Source organism: Gossypium arboreum, chromosome 4 (assembly GCF_025698485.1).
Source record: "Gossypium arboreum isolate Shixiya-1 chromosome 4, ASM2569848v2, whole genome shotgun sequence".
NCBI lineage: Eukaryota > Viridiplantae > Streptophyta > Magnoliopsida > Malvales > Malvaceae > Gossypium > Gossypium arboreum.
The window spans coordinates 113,246,403-113,260,655 of NC_069073.1; the positions used below are offsets into that span (position 1 = coordinate 113,246,403).

Sequence of the window (14,253 nt, forward strand, 5' to 3'; positions counted from 1 at the left end):
GGTGGTGGTCTCTGATTCCCTTGGCCTCCCCATGAGAAGTTTGGATGATTCCTCCAACCTGCATTGTAAGTGTTACTATAAGGATTATTTTAAGGTTGAGGATTATTACCCATATAATTTATTTACTTCTCCTTGGTGCCAGGGTTGAAGGATGGATAATTTGTGTTGTGCACTCATCCTCCAATTGAATCACAACTCATCACTGGATGTACCTGAGTAGAACCATACAAACCATCAATCTTTTTATTTAAGAGTTCTACCTGATTTGATAACATGGTAACTACATCTAGGTTGAAAACACCGGCTGATTTCGTTGGTTTTGTTCGTATGACTTGCCACTGATAGTTATTTAGTGACATCTCTTCAATAAATTCATAAGCCTCTTCGGGTATCTTATTATTGATGGTTCCGCAGGCAGCTGCGTCGATCATTTGTCTAGTTGAGGGATTCAAACCGTTGTGGAAAGTTTAAACCTGTAGCCAAAGAGGTAACCCATGGTGAGGGCACATTCTCAATAAGTCTTTGTATCTCTTCCATGCATTATAAAATGTTTCTAAATCCATCTACACAAAAGAAGAGATATCATTCCTTAACTTTTCCGTTTTAGCCGGAGGAAAATATTTAAGCAAAAATTTTTCTGTCATTTATTCCCAAGTAGGGATCAAACCTAGTGGTAACGAGTTCAACCACTATTTAGCCTTATTTCATAATGAAAGGGGAAATAACTGAAGGAGAATGGCATCGTCAGAAACGCCATTGATCTTAAAGGTGTTGTAGAATTCCAAAAAGTTCGCCAAATGAGTGTTTGGATCCTCGTCCTGCAAACCATCAAACTGAACAAACTGTTGTATCATTTGAATCGTGTTAGGTTTTAGTTCAAAATTATTTGTAGCAATAGCAGGTCTAAATATACTCGATTCAGTTCCTGTTAAATTGGGCTTAGCATAGTCGTACATAGTACGAGAAGCAGGATCCTGATTCACTGGATTTGCGGCAACCACAGGAGGCAGCGGATTATTTTGATTTTCAGCCATCTCCTCGGTATTAGTGGTGTCGTCCTCGTGCTCTTCCTCTATATACCGTAAACTTCACCTTATTTCTCTACGATTTCTACGAGCTGTGTTTTCAATTTCGCTGTCAAAAAGTAGAGGTCCTGACGGGTTTCTTCTAGTTATAAACTATAAAAACCTGCCAGAAGTAAATAAAAGAAAAGTTAGTAATTAAAATAAAAACAAAATTAAATTGCAATAAAAAGAAAAATGGCTAAAGTAATAAAAATTAAGTGTTCCTAATATCTTAGTCCTTGGCAACGGTGCCAAAAAGTTGATGGTCGCTAAACTAACTAAAAATTCGACTAAGGCAAGTGCACCTATCGAACAACAGTATAGTTATGGTGAGACCAAAAATATCGTATCCACAAAAACTAAAAGTACTATTAATTACTATCTTTTTATTATCTAGCCTAAGAATTAAAGGGATGTTTTTAAACTAAGATAAACTATCTAATTAATTAAGAACACGACAAAGATTAAAGTTGGAAAATACTTTTGGAAAACCGATGAAGAAGACAATACCCAAGGAAGAATTCACCTAGACTTCACTTATTACTTTTAAATTAGGCGATTTATTCACTTGACTTTATCCGTAGAAATCCCCGATTTATGTTAATCTCTCTCTCAAGACTAAAAACAACTGACTCTAGGTTGATTAATTGAAATCTCTTTCTAATTAAAACCCCTATTGTTGCATTAATTCGATCTATGGATTCCCTTATTAGATTTGATTCTAATCCGGCAGATTTATGTCGTCCTATCTCTAGGATTGCATGCAACTCCGGTTAATTATGGAAGATCTACTCTTAAACAGGGACTTTTGCTCCACTGAATAAGCACATCAGACTTGAATTAATATCCTGAAATATTAAAGCAAGAATTAGGAACACATAATTAAGAATAAGAACAAGTATTTATCATATAATTCAAATAGTAATAAGATCTGTCTCAGGTTTCATCTCCCTCAGGTATTTAAGGAGTTTAGTTCATAATGATAGGGAACACATCTCAAAATTGGGAAAACAACAAAATATAAAGAAACCCAAAGAACTTTTAAGGAAATTGAATGGAGATCTTTAGTCTTGAAGTAGATCCTGCTTCTGAGCTGATTCCAATGGCTGTCTTCGAGTATTTTCTACTTTCTACTCTTTGTCCCTTATTTGATCCTCTTCTAGGGTATTTATATAGACTTTGGAATGCTTTCAAACCCTAAAAATTAGCCTTTTCCGAGTAGAATTAGATTTGTGTTCGACAGGGACACGGAAGGTGCTCAAGCCGTGTGTAATTCTGAGTTGGTGTTTAGTCGACACGGTCATTACACACGGGCGAGTGGCCTACCCGTGTGTCACACACGAGCTTGTAGATTACCCGTGTGGAATTGCCTAAGCCGCGTGAAACACTGAATTAGGCCTATTTTGTCCGTTTTTGGCCCGTTTCTTGCTTTTTTTGCTATTCTAAGCTCTCCTGAGTATAAAACATGAAATTAAAGGATTAGGAGCATCAAATTAATTAAATCTTATGATAAACCTTCCAAAAATATGCCAAGCATGGGGTAAAAATATGTATATATTATGGTTTATCAATACTCATATAGATAACAATCACCTCTAATCTATTATGCAATTTAACATTTTGACTAACTAATCTACTTTTAAATAACTAAATTAACTAACATCAATCACAATTTACATGTTTGAACATCAAAATACAAGATTTAATATCAATAACCAATAATCCAATTGTCAACATAATTCAAGCACCATATAATTCAAACAAAAAACCTAAAGAAAATTTTAATTTTTGTTGTGAATTTTTTAAATTTAAAGCAAAAATTGAAAATAAGCACACAAAACAAGAAAATGTAACTTCTATGTATACCCCTCCACATTTAAGTTACACATTGCCCTTAATGTGTTCCCAACTAAAGATAAGTTTGAGAAAACTCCCGCAATACATGATATGCATGAAAAAATGGTGGAGTAGTGCTCAAACCTCGTTGAGGCTTCAAAAATGTAATGTAGCATTTGGTGGGTAGTCCTACATAGAAAAACAAACAAAACACACCAAAAAAAAGTATATACTAAAAACAAAATAAGAATTAGAAAAAGAAAACATATCAAATTTTGGATGATTCGTATTGCCTCCATAGAAGAACTTTAAAGAGATCCTCAAAACTTTGATTCGACATTTGTTCTTGCATAAAAAGCTAAGGACCTCCCTCGATGATTGTACACATTTTATCCTTCTTATCTTTAATCGTCGAGACATCACATTACGAGCCATTTATCTCCAAAGCCTAACCAACTCTATAGCTCATTTTAAGATACTATAGCCTTGGGAATAACCAAATTCGTAACCTCTCGAGTGTCACTTCCCTAATTGGGTTAAAGAAATATATAATCATGAAGTACTTTGGTTAGCTTTTCTACAACGATAATTGGCAAGTGTGTTGGCTCCTTCACACTTGCACTTAATTCCAAGTTTAGCTCTTCCTCTACATCTATTTCTACTCTTACTCTTACTTTTATGTCAATCGAAGTGAAGACGTCTTCTTCATTTCTCACAACCTTGTTACGGTCTCCAACTTCCAACTCTTGTTGAACATCCATGTTCAACTCTTTATGTTCAATAACAATATAATGGCCCTCATCCTCAAGTTCAGGAATATCATGCTCGACCTCCTCAATCAGAGCACTCATTTTGGCTTGGTGTTGGACAACTTCCAATAATTGCTCGAATGTATTGGACATGGAAGACATGGTAGCTTGGCATGAAAACATGCCATCCTCCAATATACCAACCCGTGTAGTAAGGAATGGGTCTTTGGTATACTCATCACTCTCTATATTACCATCTAGATAATAATATAGAGGATACAAATAATATGTTAGATAGCTAATCGACCATCCATGATTGTAGCTACCCATCTCATTTGCATAGCCATACGAACCATAAGAATACTTGTATGAATACCTTTGCCCTCCATAATCGCCATCATAACTCCAACTGCTCCTCGAATATTTGTTCACTGAACTAGACCTCTGTTCATATTCGAATCGGTCACTCAATCACCTATAACCATTATTAGACATGATTAAACCTAAATATCAACAAGGTAAACAAGAAAAAGAATAAAAAAAAAAAAAACAAAACAAAAAACTAGGCTCTATCTAATCCCCTCAGCTTTCAACCAATATTTCTCCCACAAGCAACTAACTTGATTAGAGCATTCACATCGTTACAATCCCTGGAAATGGTGCCAACAACTTGACCACTAGCATACATGCGCTAAAATATGCATATATATAATAAAGTGCGATTGTACTACAAATGTACAAGTCAAATTGTAATAAAGTTGTGTTACAATGAAACACCGGAAGTATTTCAATGATCAAACCCAAAAGAGATTGTGCAATTTAAAATAATGAACAAGACTAGCATGTATGAGGAAGTCTATTAAGCTACTTAAGCAATTTATTAGTACAACAATCCAAAACAAGTGAATTTGTAAAAATGAAAAAATAAATAAACATAAAAACTTTCAATCAATAGAAAATAAAATTAGCAATAATAGTGATCAGCTAATTTTCATGTAAGTAATGAATTATACTTAAGGGACTCAATTAATAATTTTCTCATTTAACTAATTTTACCTCTCGGGCTCAATTTAATGAAATGAAGAACTTAATCAAATTCTTCTCTTGATCTCACTCAATTAAGCCAAACTAAATCAATTTTTACTTGGTTGATTATCCTTTTGGTCTCACCTATCTAAATTTTCACTTAGAATTGTCAATTCCAAGTTTTATAGATTATTCGATTTAGTTCAAATTGTTCAATTGAGTAAGTAGGCATAAAATCACATGCTTACAAACACATAAACCAATCACCCAAGAAATTTAGACATATTCATGGAAAAATTAAACATAAAAAGCAATTACATACAATTAAATTAAAAGGATAGAATTGAATAAGTTTAGAAATACTTAATAACATGTATAATTTCTTGATTTTGATCTTCAATAATCTTCAACCCAATCCAAATGTTGAAACCCCAATAATCGATTCTTTAATTGAAATAAAAATTGTAAAGAAAAATAAAGAGTTTGAGTAAAAGAAATACTATCCTAGAAATTCACTAACAAGCTCATGTACTATTCTATTTTAATAACTATTAGCTTTTTAATTCTAAAACTAATTTAACACTAAAAACCTATTTTCACCCCTACCCAATGGCTGAGTTTAAGTGGTATTTATAGTTGCAAAACTAATAATTCATCAATTACAAAAGTGCCCTCAATAATAATTTTACACATGGCAAGGTTGACCAAGAATTCCACATTTTGCCCTTCCAAAATCTCAGCTGATTTGGCTGTTACGGACTTGATATCACGACACTAGGGAAGTGATGTCAAGACACTGCTACTTAATGAGCTTTGGGTTACGACATCATAGGTCCAATGTCGTAACACTACCGGTTTCCTTGGTCTAACTTCAAGGGCAATATCGTGACCTTGCAAGTCAAGAGGCTCAGTGTCGCGACTTCATAGGTCCAAGGTCTCGACACCAAGGCTTTTTGAGGCAACATCTTGGACATGATGGAAGGGGTGATGTCACGACACTAGGGGAGTGATGTTGCAACACTAAGAGTCAGAAAACTGAGTGTTGCAACATTAATATCTCGAGGTTGCAACACCGAAGTTGCTCTTTTGATTCTTTTCTTCTTCTTATTTAGTTAAGTTGCTAAAAGTGCCTTAGCCACACATTAAGCTCAAATGGACATATAATTGATGCGTTTTTTATTAAAAGTAATATAAAAATAACTTTAAAATGTTGGATCTAGTGCCCTAAGTGTAGTATATTTGTTTGTACGCTTGTAATTTTTTCAAATAGATTGGTTAATAAAATTATTCATGAATTACATTAATACCCTTTGTATATTGTCCTCACGTGGCTTTTGCATGTAAAGAAAAATAGAAACAAATATTAGTTCACTGGTTGTCTAATGTTTAATTAATACTAAGTGGCATTATATAGTTGATTGTAATACGAAAAGACAACTTATACTAGTAGATGAACCTAAACATGTCCTTAGTCTAATCGGAAATGAGAAACCGATTGAAAGAATAATATGTCATCTATCAAGTCCAATTGGGGAGACGCTTTGTGTTGGGTATCGGAGTGGATGACTCCTTGAAGATAAAGAAATAGATGTGACTAACTGGACTGACAGTACATCGGACCAAACCCAAGCAATATAGATCCTAAATCTATTTATAGATTTATTCACTTGTGACGTTCATAGTGTGGCATACCTTAATCTTGAGTGGATGATGGACTATGTATAACGACCCGATAGTCAAGGGTGTCAGAAATTGCATTTTCAGGACTCCGTTTTCGTAAATCGGACTCATAAATATTTATTAAAAATATTTATGAAGTAAGTTGTATAGTTAATTAGGTTTTGGCTAAGTGAATTTGCATGAATTAAGAGTAATTAGGTATAAGGACTAAATTGCATATAGGGTGAAAGTTGAATTATAGATTAAAGAATAATTAAAGGGACTAAATAAGAAATTATGCCATTGTTCTTTAATGAGGCGACATAAAGTGTAAAATTATTATATATATTATTAATAAATTAAAGTTAAAATATATTTATTATAATATGTTTTACTTAATATTTAAATAAATATATATTATAGTAATAAAAGAAATAAATAAAGACAAAAGCAAAATGAAACAAAAAGAAAGAAAAAGAAAAAGAGAAAGAGAAAGAAAGAAGAACCCACGACTTAGGGGTTTTAAAGTTCCAAGTTCAATTGGTTAGTCAATTTAGTTCATTTTTGTTGTAATTTTTATGTTTTTGGAATCCCGGTGTTAAGTACTACTCAACCCATGTCGAAATTTTAGCAATTATTGAGTTTTTAGGTGTTGTTAATGTTGAATAATTTTAGTATTAGAGATTAAATTGATAGGTTTTAAGTTAGAAATGAAAAAAAAGGATTAAATTGTAGAATGGATTGTAAATATTGAGTAATAGGGACTAAATTGTGAAAAATTTAAAATTTAGGGATTTAAGTGAAATTAAGGAGTTAAATTTAGTTTAAAATGGAAATTGTGTGAAAATATAGAATTAATTGTGAAGAATAAAAATTAGTCTCGATTTAGGGATTAAATTGGAATTTAGGCAAATATTGAATAAAAATTGAAATATTAAATATAAAATTGAATTGTGTTGTATTGATGAATTTTAATTGTTTTACTTCCGTAGCTAACATCATTATGAAATCCCCAACTAAAAAGGGAAAAATAAAATTGACGGGGAATAGCTCGAAATTCCTAATTTGTATTTCTATAATCTGAAACTAGTTATTAATTGTTGTATTTTTTATTTAATGCATATGGTGAGTGTTGAGGTAAGTATTTGGCACTTTGACATTGAATTGAATTAAAAGTTGATTGAATGGATTGAATTGATATATATATTATTAATATATTGATTATTTGAATTGAAATGAATATATATGTGCAAATATGATAATTGAATATTGGTTGTATTTGGAAAGTGAAATTAAACCCTATTAACTGTATCAAGGCTGAGTCGGATATAGATGGCATGCCATAGGATTGGAAGAGTTTAGGGATTTCTTCAACTTTGAGTCGATGAGGCACTGGGTGCCAATTTACTTCGGTTTAACCGATGAGAAACTAGGTGTCAAATTTATATAGCGTTGGGCGCAGTTATTACTTCAGATTTATCTAATGAGGCACTAGGTGCCAAACTGGTGTGTTGGTTGGATCCGTGTATTCGTTTGAGTCCGAGTCGTGTTAATAAGGGTAATTAAATAAAATAATACTATGATTGATATTGGATGATATTGTATGTGAAATGAAAATGGGATAGTGAATTGAAATGTAACACCCCTAACCCATATCTGTCGTCGAAACAGGGTTACAGAGCACTACCGGAATATACAGATCAATTTTTAGATATTTTCATATCATTTAACATTCATATCAAAAATTATTCATAATCAAGACCAAACATAATGTCCCATATAGGAGCCCTCGAGGCTCAAAATACACATTAGAAACAAATCGGGACTAAGCCGGATACTTAGAAAATTTTTTGTGAAACTTCAAAAATTTTTCCAAGGTGCAGGAGACACACGCCCGTGTGACCAGGCTGTGTGGCTTACAGGACCAAGTGACACGTATATATCTTAGGCCGTATGGGCATTTATAATAGGGCACACGGTCGTGTCCCAGCCTGTGTTAGTACCCATGTAACTTTCTGACTTAGGTCACACGGCCAAGTCACACGCTCGTGTGCTAGGTCGTGTGAACATAATATTTTGCATTAAATAGGTGCAGGGGTCACACGGCCAAGCCACACTCCCGTGTGCCAGGCCGTGTGATCAATTATGTGCATTCTATTTTGAAATTTTAAAGATACAGAGGACACACGACCAAGTCACACGCCTATGTGCTAGGCCATGTGTCACAAATGGTTGAGATACACGCTCGTGTTTCTGCCTGTGTGGATAAAATAAGGTCATTTCTAAGGCCACATTTCTCACCCAATTTGTCTTCCACCTACATTAACACTTAAACACATTCACCAACCAATTCAAAACATTCAAATCAAGCCAAAATCATGCCTTAAACATAACATATTACCACACACAACCAATGTGCTCTGAGGCACCTCAAATGACAATTTATTATCATGTTTACTTAGTGTTCATATTTACCTAAATAACCAAATGCATATATGCAAAATCAAGCTCAATACTTCTAACATGATAAATCCACTTATATATACATAAAAACATAACAAACATAAGCCATTCAAATGGCTATTATCAATCAAACATTTACATGCCAACATTTTCGCTAATTAACCTACACATGTCATTATAACCAAAATGAGTTTACTATTTATACCGAAATGAGCGAAGGGATAGTGTGATGATGCTCCGACCAACCTCTAACCTTTACGAGCTTCTGAATTACTATAAAACAGAGGAAAGAAAACAGGGTAAGCATTTAATGCTTAGTAAGTTCGTATAACATAAAATTTAACTTACCATTTAATCAAAATTAAGGTAAGCATATAAAGCATACTCAAGCAAGATAGCCAAAAGCCCTAGCACATATCCTCATCAACCATGTTAGATACATATTTCATATAAACATCAAGGAACATGTATGAGCTCAACAATATCAAGTTTCCATGTTTATAACTTTCCACTTCTTGTATTCATATATCAACTCCATATACTTCATGTATATACGGGTAATGGTTCACTTTGAATTCATTTATTTTCTCATATTAGGATTTTGTTCGTTAAATCATTTAAAATATTGATGGGTACTTGGGTAGTACACTTGAAGTGTACAAATTTGTAATCCATCAATTCATATTCGGGAATGCTCATGTGAGCACATAAACGAGAAACTCTCTCTTGAACCATATAACAGGAAGCTTATGTGAGCCATGTAACGGGAAGCTTATCCGGGCTGTATAAAGGGAAGCTCATAAGAGCCATAATTAGAAAGCTCATACGAGCCAATAATGGGTAGCTCCGAAGAGCCATTAATCAGGAAGCTCCGGATAGCCATATATCAGGAAGTTCAAGTGAGCCGATATCGGGAAGCTCTGGAGAGCCATTAACGGGAAGCTCACAAAAAGCCTTTAATCAGGAAGCTCACGAAAAGCCATATATCGGGACGCTTGTAAGAGCTGTGGGGTGTCTACAACACATGTAGAATCACAACCAATCGAGATGCTTCGAAGAGCTATTAACGGGAAGCTTACAAGAACCATAAAACGGGAAGTTCGAAAGGGCTAGTAACGGGACACTCTTTCGAGTTGTGGTGTGTCTGCAACATATGCAGGACCACAACCAATATGGGAACTCAGTACCCATCGAATTTCATTTATTCAAACGGGACTTTATATTTGTCAGGCATTATCAGATATGTGATCAATTTCATATATATGTCATTTACACCATTAACATATACAACATTCAATTCAAACATATAAATATACAAAATTTAGTTACACGAACTTACATCGACAATTGTTCGTGTACGTAAAATCTACTAATCCGATATTTTTTCTTTTTCTCGATCTAACTCCATATTTAGTTTAGCCGGATCTAATTGAGCCAAAGTAAGCTTGTCTATATTTAAATTTCAAACTAAGGTTTCTATGTCTTTAATTTTAGGAAAGATGATAAAATGATGATATTTTATGTTTTTTTTATTATTTATCATCTTTTCATCTTTTACTTTCCAATTTAGTCCTTTTCTTTATTTAATTTTCCATGGATGACTAATTATACTTATCTACTAACTCCTCTTAATGGTCTATTTGCCATATAAGGACCTCCAATTTTGAATTTCATAGCTATTTGATACTTATAGCTACTAGAACTCAACATTTGCATTTTATGCAATTTGGTCATTTCCATTAAATTAAACATGTAATCGATAAAATTTCTTTACTAATTTTTCATACGACATTCCTATCATAATGCAGATCATGAAATAATATTAAAATAATTTTTTCTTTCAGACTCGGATTTGTGGTCCCAAAGCCACTGTTCCAATTTCACTGAAAATAGACTGTTACATGAAACATGAAAATGAAACATATGAATTACTTATTCATGAATTGAATATGGATTGAATAATATTATTGTTTAAATATATATTAAATTGTGAAAAGCTATTATATAGCAAGTGATGAGATTTGAGAATGGTATGAATGATGTATTTATGAATTGAATATTGAATGGCTAATGCCATTGTATGAATAAATGTGGTCTTAAATATTCAAATGTGTTTATAATTAAAATATGCATATTATATTATTTTGTCTTTAAATATTCAGATTATAGAAATACCACTAAGTTTTACTCAGCGTACGGTTTGGTTTTCCGTTTGCAGATTAGGTACTTTAATTTTGATCGCCGATTCAGCATCCAACAACGCTTCTGAACTCAAACGTGGTGATGTTTATCCTTTGTGTCGGCATATACCTATGGTGTCTAAATAATAGTTATTTTTTGGTTTGACTGTAAATGAGGTTATAAGTTTAATATTGGTTTGGGATATACATATAAACACATGTTTGTTTTTTAAGCTTTATTATGGCATGTTAAATTGATGTCTAAATGCCTATGAACTAGGCAGTTTGATTTGGATTTGGCATGTTTATAATTTGAATTAAAATGATGCTTTGATGACTTCTTTTGATGATATGAAATGCTTGAAATTTATGTTTGTTTGATTGGTAAACTTTGAGAATACTTTGAAACCCTATTTCAGCGACGAATATGGGTTAGGGGTGTTACACTATGTATGCATTACTTGTATACATTGATGTAGTAAAAGCTTGAATTTAAATAGATAAGGAACCAAAGGTTGGTGTGTTGGGTATACGATTTCTGCAGTATGTAGCATCATTCATAGTAGTGAAATTTATAGCCCAAGACATAGGTAAATAATATCCTCTCATTGGCATTACATGATAGATGAAAAGTAAATGTGGTCATGGGTTGTTTGTCTTTATGATGAATGACTTAATTACTATTTGATAGTAATTGACTTTTCATGAAAGAAGATGTATGGTTATCACGAGATAAAATAGGATTACATCGGAAGAGTAGATTTATCCCAAATAGATTAAAGATATCCTATAAGGGTAACACACTTGTAACAAGGTCATTAGACGAGCAATGATAAAGTAGCTTTCATAATGATATGTCATTAGAGAGAGATCAACCACAATACTATAGCAAAACTAAATTAGCTTATAATTAAGAGGCGGAAATCTAAAACTTAATTATAAACCATTTGAGTCTTAATCACATATGTTGAATCGGTCCCTCCACTAGCTCGTTGAAACCAAAAATGAATTGCATGTTGAATTGAATGAATAGAAATGGATAGAAATGGTAAAGTTAGAGAAATGACAAACATTCGAAAATGAATGTGGTTTTCTCACTAAGTATGGAAATGACCCGAGAATTAATTTATATTTTTTTTAGGAAATAATTAATTATTTGAAGTTCGAAAATGAAATTAAATTAATTGGTCATTTTGAATCCAATGAATGTAGAAAATTAAATATAATTTTCTCATAGATTCTTTTACGGTAAAGTTGCCATGATTTTAACGGAATAAGAATCGAGTTGAGAAAATTAATTAATTGGAAAATTAATTAATTAATTAAAATTAATTTATGATGTTTATTTTGGAAAATAGAAAAACATGTATGGGGTTGGATTGTTATAAAGTGTTAGGTTAAAAGTTTAGGAAGCACTTATAATTGGACCTAGTATAGGAAAGGCCCAAAAGCCCCTCATATTGAATACAATGGACAACAAGCCCTAGTATGTTTATCTAGGGTTGCCTCCCTACTTCTCCTAGTTCAACTAGGAGATCGTTTTTATATTAAATAAGCTTCTACTAATTCAACAAGGGTTTCACTTTTTCTCTCTATAGATAGATGGCATCGGTAAGGCTAAAAATATACAATAACTTTTGCACAACTTTGAGATATTGTCATCCTGCTCGAAAATAGTGAGAATTTATTTCTAAGTATAAATTCTATTTTTCGAGAATAACAGTTCTATCGGTTTCTATTAGAGAGAGTTTTACTTTCCCACTAAAAGTAAAGTAAATAATTTATGGTTATGTGTTTGATTTGAATTCGTTCGAGCCCACATTTGAAGCAGTTCGTGGTACAAGAATAACCTAAAACACATGTGTGATTTTGGAAAAAAGTTTATTGCTATAAATATCACAAACCGGCTCGATTTTCAAATTTTTAATTTTAAACTATACAAGAAAACCATTTTCGAACTGAATTTTTTCAACAAAAAATACATTAATCACAAATCCTAACCAACATATGAAAAAAAGGATAAAATACTCGAAACATCGCCTGAAAACAAGCTCTTTAGGTGTGAAAAAGAGCTTAATTTGTCGTTCGAAATACGACATATCAAACTCCTCCTACTTAAGTCTTTGCTTCTCCTTAAGCAAACACACGAAAGATACACAAGACATCCCTTAAACTTTGTTAAGCAATAAAATGCATGACAATCGAGGATTGAATTGGTACAAGAAATTTGTTATATGCAACTTAAGATTGATGTTTAACAAACTTATGCACTTTCAAAGTAAATCTACCTAGTTCAAAAAATTACATAAGTAACAAATAATTCATGCAAATATACACTCAATTATGTTACTCCATCAATATAAATTATATAATTTATTTATTAAATATTATTTTCATTTAATTAATTATGATTAATAAGTTTTATGTAAAATTCAAACAATTTTATTAAAATAACATCTTAACTAAAATTTACGATTTTTATTTCACTTAAAAATATAATTGATTTCACTAAATTTTTAGATAATGTAATGTTATAAAGTGCAAATTTAATAAATAGCGTACTTCATAGTTGATGATTATTGTTATTATACATGGAAAGTTGTTATAGATAATAAAAGTAAAATATAAAAATCGGTCCTACAACAAGCTTAACTATTATAGTGAAATGTTGTTATTAAAGTTAATTGTTATAGAGATAATTGATTGTATTAATGAATTTAAATATCTTTTAAATATATTTTTAACTTAAAATTATATATATTTTAATTCACAAATTCATATTTAAAATGAACTTTTAACTTCTTAAAGCATTTTTGGCTACAATACTAAAGGTTTGAAAAATAAAATATGTATATATTTTTTGGACAAATAATATTTATTTTATATTTATAATTAAAATCATAATAAATTATCATTATTTATAAATTCAAGTGGAGTCCTACTTAATATTATGACATTGAATACTTGCATCATATGCAAATTATAGGTGGGTTTTCTTCAAATTTATTATAACTTAAATTTCATTATGTGTGAATTCTTTTTAATTTGATTATATTTTTATAATGCTTGATTTTTATTATAATTTATTTGAAATAAAATGATATGTGAATTAAAAATGCATTCTTATTTAAATTTTGATCTTTGAGGAAGTCAAAGAATAGTGATAAATAAGATATATCTATCTATATTATATTAAAACTCATAAATCAATATGACATCAACTCAACTGAAAAATGATTAAAATGTCTTTGTCTATACAAGATAAGTTACATTATT

The 14,253-nt window shown here is 31.6% G+C and overlaps 1 non-coding gene across 1 annotated transcript; it reads left to right on the top strand.

Moving 5' to 3' along the window:
- Window positions 1-489: 489 nt before the first annotated feature.
- LOC128292266 (small nucleolar RNA R71) lies at window positions 490-596 on the top strand. Its single transcript, XR_008282250.1, has one exon. It is a non-coding gene; the product is annotated as a small nucleolar RNA R71 (small nucleolar RNA).
- Window positions 597-14,253: the final 13,657 nt, after the last annotated feature.